Source organism: Patagioenas fasciata, chromosome 9 (genome assembly GCF_037038585.1).
Source record: "Patagioenas fasciata isolate bPatFas1 chromosome 9, bPatFas1.hap1, whole genome shotgun sequence".
Lineage (NCBI taxonomy): Eukaryota > Metazoa > Chordata > Aves > Columbiformes > Columbidae > Patagioenas > Patagioenas fasciata.
The window spans coordinates 16,420,344-16,432,840 of record NC_092528.1 but is presented as its reverse complement, the minus strand read 5'-3'; the positions used below and the strand labels follow the sequence as shown (position 1 = coordinate 16,432,840).

General features: G+C 36.8%; 1 protein-coding gene across 4 annotated transcripts in view; it reads left to right on the top strand.

Moving 5' to 3' along the window:
* Positions 1-12,497, top strand: part of SLC9A9 (solute carrier family 9 member A9) — a 193,556-nt gene that overhangs the window by 29,200 nt on the left and 151,859 nt on the right. The gene's annotated exons all lie outside the window — the stretch shown is intronic.

The window sequence follows — 12,497 nt, the reverse complement described above, 5'->3', positions numbered from 1 at the left end:
TGCACATTTGACCTATTTGAAATAAAAATAACAAAACTACAATGAAGAAAGAACTATGTTATATGGAACAGAACCAACAACACTGTGTGAAGGAAATACGTGTGTACCTACTGACCAATGTAATGTGTATGATTCAGGAATACAAGCAGGTTGGGGAAGATACAACTCTTGTAATACTGCAGACTTATAGCTGCAGACTCAGCTTCTTTATAGGACACTGATACTTATCAATTTTTTAATTATCACAACTTCACAAACCTATTAAATAAGAATGTTTAAAAAAAATACAGTAGCAAAATAGCAGGCTTCTTTGGGACTCTATTACTATATCTAATGTATTAAAAAAAAAACGTTTATACCCAGCACATCAATTAAGTACAGCAGTATAAACAGGAGATAACATGTTTTCCAGAAGTTAAGTGTTCTGAAGCTTGTGTCCTGCTGACTCATTCTGAATCACATCTGGACAAATATTTTCACCCTGAGAAGTTATTTGCTGGCCTAGAAGGTTCTTGTTTCTGAAAGTTTATCGCACTAGTCTTGTGACACATTTGACCTGTCTGTATGCCTGTCATTCAATTGATCTTAATTTTTTTTTCCAATTAAAAAGAAAAATCGAGCTTTTCACTTGACCAATGAACATCACTGCACATTATATCCCTAGAAACAGAACGCTAGCCTGGGCACGAGAAACCTTGTCATTCTCCTCCATCCTTGTTTGCTATAGCAAGGATACTGTTTGAAAAAAAAACTCAAACTGAGTATGTTTGTTATAGGTTGGATGGATTTCTTTTCCTGTCTATATGCTTACAGAGATTCTCAGACTTTCAGAGGTCTAATTTTTGGATTTCAATGACTAAGGAAGATAATCGGGCACAAGAATGAACAATATCCCAAGAGGTAACCACACCCTCACTTAGGAACTTGAAAGTCGGGGTTGATATTCTTAAGTGTCCCTTATTTCTACGGGAGATGAAAACTCTCAAGCCTCAGGAAGGTCTCTGTCTGTCCTAAAAACATCCAGCTGTTTCATCAAACAACATATTATTACGTTTCAAAACTGCACTATAAATTAAATGTCCATTTAGGGTACCTGACACTTCCACTTATGGTATGGCTACAAATTCCTCTTTTCTTTGTTCTTCAGCATGTGTATCACAATTTGACTGACCTAATCCAATAAAAATGCTAAAACGGTTTCAAACATGTTTCTTGGTAGTTCATTTCATGCCCTATTTTACAGCAGGTTATTCTCTAATCTAATTCATATTATTCTGAAATCACAAACTGCTCGTAATTATCTTTTAATGGTAATACAAGCTCATTTGAAGGGAACATCAGGTGCTCCAGTGAAAACCTACCATAACAGGTCCTTGCACATCTGATCATGGAGTTTATGTATTTCGATAGGAAACATTACATAAAAATATTTTCATATTTTATGTGTAAAATTCAATTTTACACTGTATTTTTAAATGTGTGGCAAAAATATTGCTGTTTCAGAATCTTTAGGGGGGTTCAATTTGGAAATTTATAGAACAGCTGAATTATTAATTAATCAGTTCAGTGTAAATAATAACCAGAAGCCTGAGTCTGTCTTCCACACAGATTGATAGCAGGTTAGCATCTGGCAATGTTTCTGTACTTGGAGAGGGATTTCAAAACACTATTGGTTGTCACTTTCTTGACTCAAAATATTTCTCTTCTGAATTTCTGCTGAATCAGACTTTTTTTTTTTTCCTTTTAATCATTCAGGTCTTTTACACTGACATTCTCAACTGTCCTGAAACTTATTTCTGAAAGTAGGATTTGACTGTTAGATGGAGTTCTGAAGAAAGCTCACGTAAAAGTCTTTTTGACACTGGGAATGTTCTTGAGGTTGAAAAGTCAAAATGATCCTCCTATATCCCTCTGTCAATATAATAATGAGGTGCTCCTCAGTGATATTAAAAGTTAGCACATCTGAAGCTTCAAAGATGAAGAAAACAGATACAAACTTTTGTTCTTGGTCTGTAGCTAATCTGTGATACTTAAAGCTATCAGATGTTGTTAAAGCCACGGATTTAGCAGAGTCTTTATTAAAGTCAGACATTTATATTGATAATGAGATGGGATTAAGGGTCTTCACATTTCAGAATACAAAGCACCCGCAGAGCTGAGAACTAGAAAGAAACTTCTCTTACAGAAAGCAATTTTAGAATGGGCTGCAACAGGTTTTCTTGAACTTAGAAAACTCTTGAATGTTTTGACCAGACTAATTTCTTCAGGATGTTGACATCTCATAGGTAAAGAACGAGCGTTGCATGTTATGGTTGCTATAATAATGATCAAATTGGTGAACTGAATTCATTGCTTACTCAATTAATTAGCCAATTTAATGAATTCGATTTATGTGACACCCTGACGGACTTTATGTTTTAGTTCAGTATGTCACAAGAGTTGTGTAATCTGAGAATTCAGAACTGTTAACATTTAATTACTATGTTTTTAACTCCTGTACATCACTGTCTTATTTTCCCTCTGTAAACAGGTATTTTCAATCCTTCTCTTTTCATGTGGAAGTCTCTTAGTGTCACTAATATTTTTCTTAGAATTCTACCACCTTCCCTACAATGGTAATTTCTAAAATAATCCACCATTATTGTAGCTGGAAAACCCTATACTTATGTCTGACTTTTTTACATTTTATTTTTACTGTCATGACAATGTCGGTCTCAAAATCTGAGTGTAACATTGTCTATTATTCAGTATCTATTAGGGAATCTCTCAATTAACATTACTGACTAAAGTAGATCTTGGTATAATGTTTAAACCTTTGTAGTGCAATAAAATATGCAGTGGCACTGTGATTTGGACACAGTACAGTTGACAGCATTTCATGGCTCATTTGCCCAAGTAATGATGAGATTTTAGTCATCAGTCAAAAATCAAGTGCAGCTTTTCATTGCAAAGAGATTCAGGTTTTTATGTATATAATGCATAACGGCTCTGATTTAAAATGGAGCTCAGGAACACAGGGATCCTGCAGCTGTCTTATACTCATTAGAGGAATATTAAAATGAATTAAATAGTGTCCTGCATTTGTGAGCTGTGGTGAATTGGTTTGAATGCCTTTGATGCAAGATGTACAGTGAGGGCTGATTGAAATTCAGTCTGAAAAAAGAAGGTTTAAAAAAAACGAAACAAAAAGTGAAACACCATTTATTGACAGTTTCCAACTGTGTTTGGTGACCTCCACTAACTTTTCAGGTCATATAGGTCCACACCTTACCCCCTTTTTTTCACTCCTCACTGACTTTTGCGACACTGTTAGCATTATTTAGAAAAATCTACAATTGCATCTTGAAATTCTGAACCTGGACAAAATGTGTTCGTTTTTCCATTTTAAAGGAAAACATCCCTATATCTCAATATGGTTAAATGTACTACAGAAGACTACCCAAAATAAAATTCATACCGACATCTAGCAATTCTTTACTTTCTCAAGCATGACTCCATAGAAGGTTGTTTTTAAGTAAGCAAAGGCTCAGACATTCAGGCTTTCTGATTCACTTGGGCATTCTACAGAGTCTTGTACCAGCCAGTCCTAAAGCATCAAACACAAATATTGTTGGTCTTTCCTAAAGCCAAAGGAGCATGAGACCCTTGCAGTTGGGCAGAGGTAGAGCAGGAGGTGCAGACACGGCAAGCACAGCCACCTCTGGCCTTGCTTCAGGGCCTCTGCAGCCCCTGCACACACACACCTGCTGCAGCCCAGGACTGGATAGCTTTGCCTGTGCTTCAGTTCATCTCTCCCAGGACAGTCTCTCACTTTGGTCCTGTACCAATTAAGGTGGGTTGTCAAACCCAAGATAAATATTTTGAAGTATGCGTCAGATTTCTTAACTTTTTCTGTTACAAGTGGCCCCCAAATTGACTGATACAGAAACCTGGGCTGGATTTTTTTCATCCACATTCAGTATCTGCTGCTTGATTGTTTGAATAACTCTGAACAGCCATCACTTTCCCAACAGTCCGATATCATAGGAATATCTAACAAGATAAGCTACCAATAGTACCATGGTTACTGAAATGCAGCCTTTCTTACTCACACCCACACACACAATAACTCTAGGGCGTAAAGTGTGTTTCTGTTCATCAAAACTTCTGATTGAAGAAGCAAACAGAAGATAACTTGTGGCTGCTAAAAAAAGCCTTGGTGGTAGCTCTTTTCCATTGCTCATTGAGAAATGCTAAGCAAAAGCTCTTCTTACACCACCAAATGCCCTGCCAGGAGCACAGTTGTGCTCACTTGAATGATTTGTCAGATCTATAGATGCTAAAGCTGTGCATATAGTTCTAATACTCGACTGCTGAACAGTCATTGTGCCTCAGGTAACTAGGTATGCAGCCGATTTGTAAAGCCAGTTTCCTTTCTGTTCTATCAGTTATTTCTGTAGCCAAAAGGGATTTCTTCTCCTGTGATTTATACAGTATAGCTTATGGTGAATTTATTATTAGTTTATTGTTACCTGAGACACTTTGCCGAGGTTTTCTCTTGCTTGGATTAGTTAGCAAATGATTTATTGAAGAAAAATCCCATGATAATACCCTTTCTAGTGACAAAACTGATTTAAAATATGACGAGAGAAACAATATACTAGCACAGAGTCCACTTCAAAATAATGAATCACTGTAGCCAAAATATTTGATGTGAAGCCTTGCAATGTACAGAAAAAGATGTAGAAATATATTGGTATGGTAGAAATAGAAAGATTGGAATAGATGAATGAGTGTTTCATTTTCATCTCTACTACTTACGTTTTTCAGCATACATTTTAAATTCTTACTAGTGACTTTTTATTACTGTAGTGATACTGATCAATCACTATGTTACTTCATACATGAGCAAGAATAAAATCATCTACTTTTCCTACTGTTGGCTTATTAATATTGCTATTTGTCGTGACAAGAAAGAACTGCAACTCAGGTTTTTTCATCTTTTTCTTGCATGATTACAATCTGTAGCTATGTTCAGCTGGCTTCAGGCTACGAGATAATCATGTCTAGATAGAGTAAAATCCTTTAGGGAGTTAAAATATGAGATGAAAAATTCTCCGCAGATTAGAAAACATATTTGGCAAGAAAGATTTAAATTACAAGTCTCATTCATGCTACATAGCAGAACTGCACAGACACTTTAAGTCTGGAATTATGTTTTTGAAACTCTTAACACCAAAAAGACCCTTAGCAGTGAGATTTAGCAGTGATGTTGCAGTGAATAACAAAACCGAAGAAAATACAACTGCTGGTAAAATCATCAAGCAGATGTGGCTGTCTGTACTGAAGATATGGTGTTTATATTGTACACCTTCACTTAGCAGGTTCTGTCACATGCTAATTATGTCCCTTATGGATTTAAATTAAGACTAGATCCTTTTCGAACCGATAGGTTTTCCTTTTAACTTGCATGTAAGGATGCAGTTACTTATCAAAGAAGCAGCATCCTATAAACCAACCTGCCAATTTGTGTTTCTTACCATACTTTTCCAGTATGCTCTAATGCAGGGAATAGGTGCTGGGATGCCAGTTTATGCAATCTGAGGATGTGGCCAGGGTTTTTTTTGGAAGGAAATCTCAGCACAAGACTTCTCACCTGACCACACCATCCCATCCTGGCATGTTTTTACTGTGAGAGATTGGTAGGATTTATTTCAACTTGTATTTGTCTTACCTCACATGTACCTAAGTGCATTATGCAAAGGTGGCCTGCCTGTCATTGTCATCTTGTCCCACTTTGTTCATTGTTCATGCATATAGAGCCTCTCTCAACAGTTCTTTTGGACATTGTGTTGCCTTCCATTCCCAGAAATGCTGGTAACTTGGGTTGTTGGTTTTTTTTTACCAGCTGCATTTAGGTACTCTACAGCCTTTTGTTATGTGTTTAAATGTCAAGCATGCTGCTTACTGACATGTCTCTTATATGGTCTTTCCCATCCACCCATATGGCTAAGACTGTTGCCAGGCTTTCATCCTGCCTCTCTTGATGACTCCAGGATCCTTTTCCTTCACAAATGTGGTCTGACCCCATTTGTGGCTCTTCACAAGGCTGCTGTTAATATCATCCTCACAGCCTCTTGAGAGCTTCTTTCTTTGCATCTTTCCTCCAGTCTCCTTATTCTGTTCTGTATCAGACATACCCTACTTGCCTCTACTTTAAAATTACAAATTATCTCTCTTCTACTAGCAGTATGCTGGATAGAACTTTTACTATTTAGAACTTTCTGACAAGAGCTTCCCCAAAACCCCCAAAGCAATTTCACTGTCTCTTTTTAGATCCCTTCTTAAAACTGGCTGTTGCTAAAGGGAACTCTTGCAAAAAAATAGGCTTCTGTTGAGTTGCATCTGAGCATTTAGGTAGTTTCTTGTGTAGTAATTTCTCTGAGAAGTCCTTAGGAGAGGGCTCTTTTTTTTTTCTCTGCATTTAAACAACAGCTAGTTCAAGAATGTCCCAGTCCCAGAGTAGCATTCCTAACGAGCATCTTTATAAAGAAATTCACTAGAAACATCCAACAGTACCCAGACAGTTAATGTGCTCTCCAAACTCCTTTCCTCAACGCCTAGCAGTAGAACGTTGTTAGCAGCAGAACTGTGGTAGTAAAAATCCTGGGCCTTTTACATTTGGAGATTCTTGATTTTCACACAGGCAAGCTTTAATTTAGTCCAGCTTCAAAAATAGAAGGACAGCCCAGTGCTCAGAATCATTAAAGCCTTGCAGAATTTTTGTTCTTGTCATTTACTTTGATATCTTTGTCAGTCTAAAGTTTATTTTGCGTTGTGGTCTACTTGTCAATTCATACTGGAAATTATGGTAGTTAAAGCTCAGTTTCCCAGAAGATGACTCTTACTTCAGCAATTCAAATATTTAAATGGCATCTCCTCTACTCTGTAATGACAGCATTGTATGTAGCATTTTTTAGAGAGGACGCACTTTGTAAGGGCCAGACTTGCATAATCTGGAAAATTCTGAATTCTCCTGTGTTTCATTATATTACTGTTTTATTCTTTTCCTGTCAAAGTAGCAAAATACTTGCTCTAGCTTGATGGGCTCCTCCCCAGATTTAAAAAAAAAAAAAAAAAAGAAATGTTTGGGTGTAGAAAATGTCAGTTGTCCTGCAGCAAAGCTAATCTAAGTTTTATTCTTCTATTTTGTTACTTTATTAATACTCTAAATCATAGAATCATTTAGGTTGGGAAAAAAAAAAGTTGAGTCCAACTGTTAACCTAAAACTGCCAAGTCCACCACTAACCATGTCCCCAGAGAATGTCATCTACCCGTCATCTAAACCCCTCCAGGGATGGTGACTCCACCACTCCCTTGGGCAGCCTGTTCCAATGCCTGACAGCCCTTTCCATGAAGAAGTTTTTCCTAATCTCCAATCTAAACCTTCCCTGGTACAACTTGAAGCCATTTCCTCTCATCCTATAACTTGCTACTTGGGAGAAGAGACCAACACCCTCCATGCTACAGCCTCCTTTCAGGGAGTTGTACACAGAGATGAGGTCTCCCCTCAGCCTCCTTTTCTCCAGGCTAAACAGTCGCAGTTCCCTCAGCCGCTCCTCATCAGACTTGTGCTCCAGACCCTTCACCAGCTCCGTTGCCCTTCTCTGCACTCTCTCCAGCACCTCAAGGTTTTTCCTGCAGTGAGGGGCCCAAAACTGAACACAGGATTCAAGGTGGGGCCTCACCAGTGAGTGAGTGCAGGGGGATGATCACTGCCCTAGGCCATGACCAAACCAGTTATTCACAAATATTACTTGCAGTGCTAAACCATCACTGAGTCCAGCTGCGAAATATTAAGCGACTGTGTATTACTGATCAATCTACTTGCCGTTTCTTTCTAAAGTATAATGTTTGTAATCATCTAGTTTCCGATCACACAAATCAATTGCTGATTTTGCATATTTATTCATGACTACAAGTTGATAAGGATGTGGGGCAACGCCAAATCAACTCCCTGCTCTGTATTGATTGTATGTAGCTCCCTGAACACTCATATATTCCTAGATGCAGAAAAGACATGGTCTGAGACATTTTGTCACCTAGCAGAATTAACAGATTCAAGTTCCCTGTGCAAAACTGGAGAGACACAGTAGGAAAAAAAAAAAATAGACTTCAAAGTGTAGGCTCAAGCTCAGATTCCCATCAGCCAGGATGAGGACCCAAATCACCTGGCACCACATATCACACTTTCACATTCATGCACTTTCTAGCTGTTTAGTTTAATGACTAATGACAGGCAGGGAAGACCAGCTTCCAGGCACGGGGAACCTGTAGTCTCTCTTAGGCATGTTCTTAGTATGTAGGAAAAATGAAGATGAATGAAGTGAAGCAGGATTTTGAACCTGAAGCTCACAGGCCTTGCTCTATTAGATCTGAGTGAAAAGGGATTGTGAAGTGGAACCACCTCTTTTTCATTCCACTTTGGGTATTAGAATGGCCAGGTCTCAGCATCGCTCTAACAGACCTCAATGACAAGACAGGTCAGTTGCTGGTTTGTGAATCCCAAAGGATCTTTGGACCACCAGTACATGCATTACATAGTGCTGGACAAGCCCCCCAGAAAAGGCCTGTCGTGAGTTAACAGTCTTTATGGATGAAAATTAAGTGTAGCAGGGCACTAAGGCAGCAGCTCGGAGGATTCAGGTTTTCAATATAAGTAGAAGTCTCCTATCTACGTCCTTTCATAGATTTGTACCTCATTTTCTTTATTCCACAGGACACTAATCGACCTTCATTTTGGGAAAAAAAAACACTATCTCAAGGAGCTAATACAGTATTCTCAATGATGCACACTTTGCAGTGTAAATGCAAAATCCAGACACATACAGTAAATAGCACTTACTTTATGCTGTTTATTATCAGAGAACTATCCTGTAGAACACAGAGATAAAGGTCCCACAGTTTAAGGGGCAACCACCTCCCCAAAGAATTTACAATATAGATTAAAAGCAAGATTTTTTAAAGTGTATGAAATAAAACTACTTTGCAAGTGTATTTCAAAGTTAAGGTTTTCAAGGTCACATTAGAAATTAGGATTATATTGATTTGCAACTCAACTTCTATGTTCTTTATGTAGCTTTGAAGATCTCAGTTCTGATATTCTAAAAGAATTAAAAAAAAAAATTTAGCATTCTAGATTAGTAAGAAGTTTAAAAATAAAGATTGTTTCACAGACAGGAATCAGAAATATGGAAGTACCATCCTACTAAACAGATTCAGAGCTTCTAATATTGCTAACTTGATTTGTGTCAATAACCTAGTCTGTCAACAGCAAACGCTGGGTTGGGAATGTGTTGTAGAGACAGGACCATTCTGAAGGAAATTCAGAGTCACTGATGCTGACTTACTTACAACTATTTAACAGATATTTTAATTATTTTTTGAACATTTATATTAAGCGAATTATTGAAGATAAATAGAGCAAACAGATTTGCTGAAACTTGATAGGTGTAAATTTGCTAAAAATAGCCTAGATGTATCAAATGAAATGACAGCAGCCTTCAAAATCAAGAATAATTTCAATTCTAGTTTATAATAGCAATAGAGACACCAGTGCAGGATGTTTCTGTGGGATTAATGCCCTGCTGTCACTGGGCTATGCCTTTCGTCACTGGATTTCCATTAAGACCAGTTAGTTACGTTGTATGATACTGGATGACATTTAATGTCACTATCATTGGGAGCTCAAGTATCCAGCTGAGACCAAACTTTTCAGTATGTAGTGGAAAAGTTGCACTACATCATCAACTAGTACTCTAAAAAGAGTTGGTATTAACATTTCTCATAGATAAATTGCTTTATGGTTTAAATTTGCATATATATTAGACTGTGTCACCTGAATAATCTCTGTCACTGAAGACAATGGTAGAGCCAGAGTAACATTTTTGCATAATAGAAAATTGCAAGCTGGAATACACAGGGTTAGAGTCCGATCTGAGTTTTACCAGTCTAAAATGCAGAGTAGCTCCTTTGATTTAAAATTGGAAATTCTCTTAGTTCTAATCTGTAAAACTGAGAACAGGATCTGATGTCATGTGTGGGATAACAGAAGCAATCGTATTTAAAGTATAAGTTTAAAAAATACTAAATACATGACATACTCAGATTGTGATATGTCTGGAGAGATACAATAAGGTAAATTCCCACTTTTTCAGTGGATGTGTAAGTATATTCTGTATTACAATGAATTTATTGTTTTCCAGAGAGCAAATTCTCTGCTGTTATGAACAGCCATAATTCTGTTAATCTTACAAATGTCAGATAACTTGTTCCAGTTCAGAACATCCCCTTGATTTCTAGTTTTCAAAATAACCTTTAGATGAAATTTTTCTGTAGTTTGAAGAAGATAACAAGGAACCAATTTTGGGGGTGATTAGAAAATTATAATTGAAAATTAAATAAATCATTTCTGGTTTAACATTATTTAAAGTTATTGTGAAGTTATTTAGAGTGAAGGGGGGTTGCATTTGGTATGGCTGTTTAGTAAGAAGTCACCAATAAATTATTATTATCACTTTCATGTATTATTTTCATTAGAATGATACAGCTTTTAAAGAGAAGATAAACTAGTGTATTTTCAAAAGGAAATTATTTCTGTGCATGTTTTCATACATTTTAGAGGGCGAGGTAGAAGCACATATTCTTGTGGTTTATTTAAACTGGCAGTTTCTCACATAATCCAAACATACTTAGTTGGGTTTGTGTTTGAAAAATTGGACCTGTACCATCTCAGCATTGCCGAAGTGTATTAAGTAGTTCATGAATTTATTTTTTTAAAGAGGAATAATATTCTGACTTTGCTGTTCTCTTTTCTCTGCTGGATGAGAGTTAACATCTCAGTGATTAAATCAGCACCATTGTTTAGTCCAATCTACAGTTTTATTTCCCTTTTCAGTACAGCCAAGATTTGAATGGTATGTGAACTAAGACCAAGTTCTGTAAACCTACTGTACTAAACTTTATGGGAAACTTAGACCTCCCACATCAATGAAAGACTCACAAATCCAATTTTGTCCAGTTCATCTGCAACTTTGTACAGACAGCAAGCAGAGACATACTGATATAGTGATATATAAGAAACTATACTAAAGAACAGGATGATGTCTACACTGGGTATTGAAAGAGTTATCATGACTAAATTTGCCAGATAGCCAAAACTTATTTTTTATTTATGATTTAAGAATATTTTTAGCTAAGTCAGAAGAGTGTCTGGTTAAAACTGCAAGCAGGTTTGGGCAGTTATTTCTAAAAGGCACGCATATGCTCCATTCCTGTTGACTTTTGAGACAATTGCAAATCAGGATAGCAGCACTACAATCACTTTTTGAAGAAAAAATTCCTTAAAGCAAACCTATTTGTGCTGGGGATAAAAATGTCACTGCAGGGTCTTGAATAGTTATCTTTTGGGAATGGAGGGAAAGTGAGCTCATCAGTCAAGGAGACCCACAGCTGGAGAAATTCTTTGAGAACTGGTGGCCAACAGTTTGCCAGGCAGCTCATGTAAACACAACACGCATACCTGGGGCCACTGGGGAATCCTGCACCGACCTGTCTGCTTCCCTCTCAGTTTAACAAGGTTACTGTATGTCAGAAAATGTACGGCTTGGTAAAGTACCTGAAAACAAGTTGTAATTAACTCTCAGTCTGTTTGTTTAGTAGCACTTCATCTGTCACTCGGATCTTCCATACGTATGCGACTTCAGGAGTATCTTAGGAACAAAGCTGAGGTCAAAATGTGGCTAATTGTATGAATGCATGTAGCTCTGTTTAAATTATTTTTTTTAAAAGTTTGTCATTAGAAAAGCACAGCTGTCAATTGATGTGTTGTGTTTTTGGAAAAGCTATTGAATGCAATGGGGCTTTTTATTAACTAGGTTGAAAATGTACAAAAATTTAAAATTCTACTACCAGTTCTAACAACAAATGAATTCCTTTTTTCAAGGTGTTTTGAGATTCTTATTACACACCTCAGACAGATTTATCTAGTTATATAAACCAATGATAATATTTCCTGTGAAACTAGGGAGGATTTAGCAGTGCGTTTTCAAGTGTGACTTTGCTGCCTTACTTTCATTCTGAGTTGTTAAATATCTGTCTCATTTGGAGACCTTATCTGGAACTTTGAATACGGCTAACATTTAAAAGCTGATAGAATAAAACAATTCATTTAGAAACATTAGAGCAGGCCACAGAGCTGATAGTAGAACTGCCTTTGTTTAAATGTTCTACAAATTAGTCTTAATAATGCCTTCGTAAGCTTACCTTATCTTTCCTTTTGAAAAATAAACAGCTAAAAGCATTGTCCTCTGCTACCAGCAGATGACAATTATTCAGAAAAGTCTTTGCTTTGGAGTTATCTCAGACGTTTCAATGCACTACTTGAACAGTTGAATAAGAAATAGAATTTTTATATGATAGTAGTTTATGTTCATTATTCACACGATGCATTTATTTA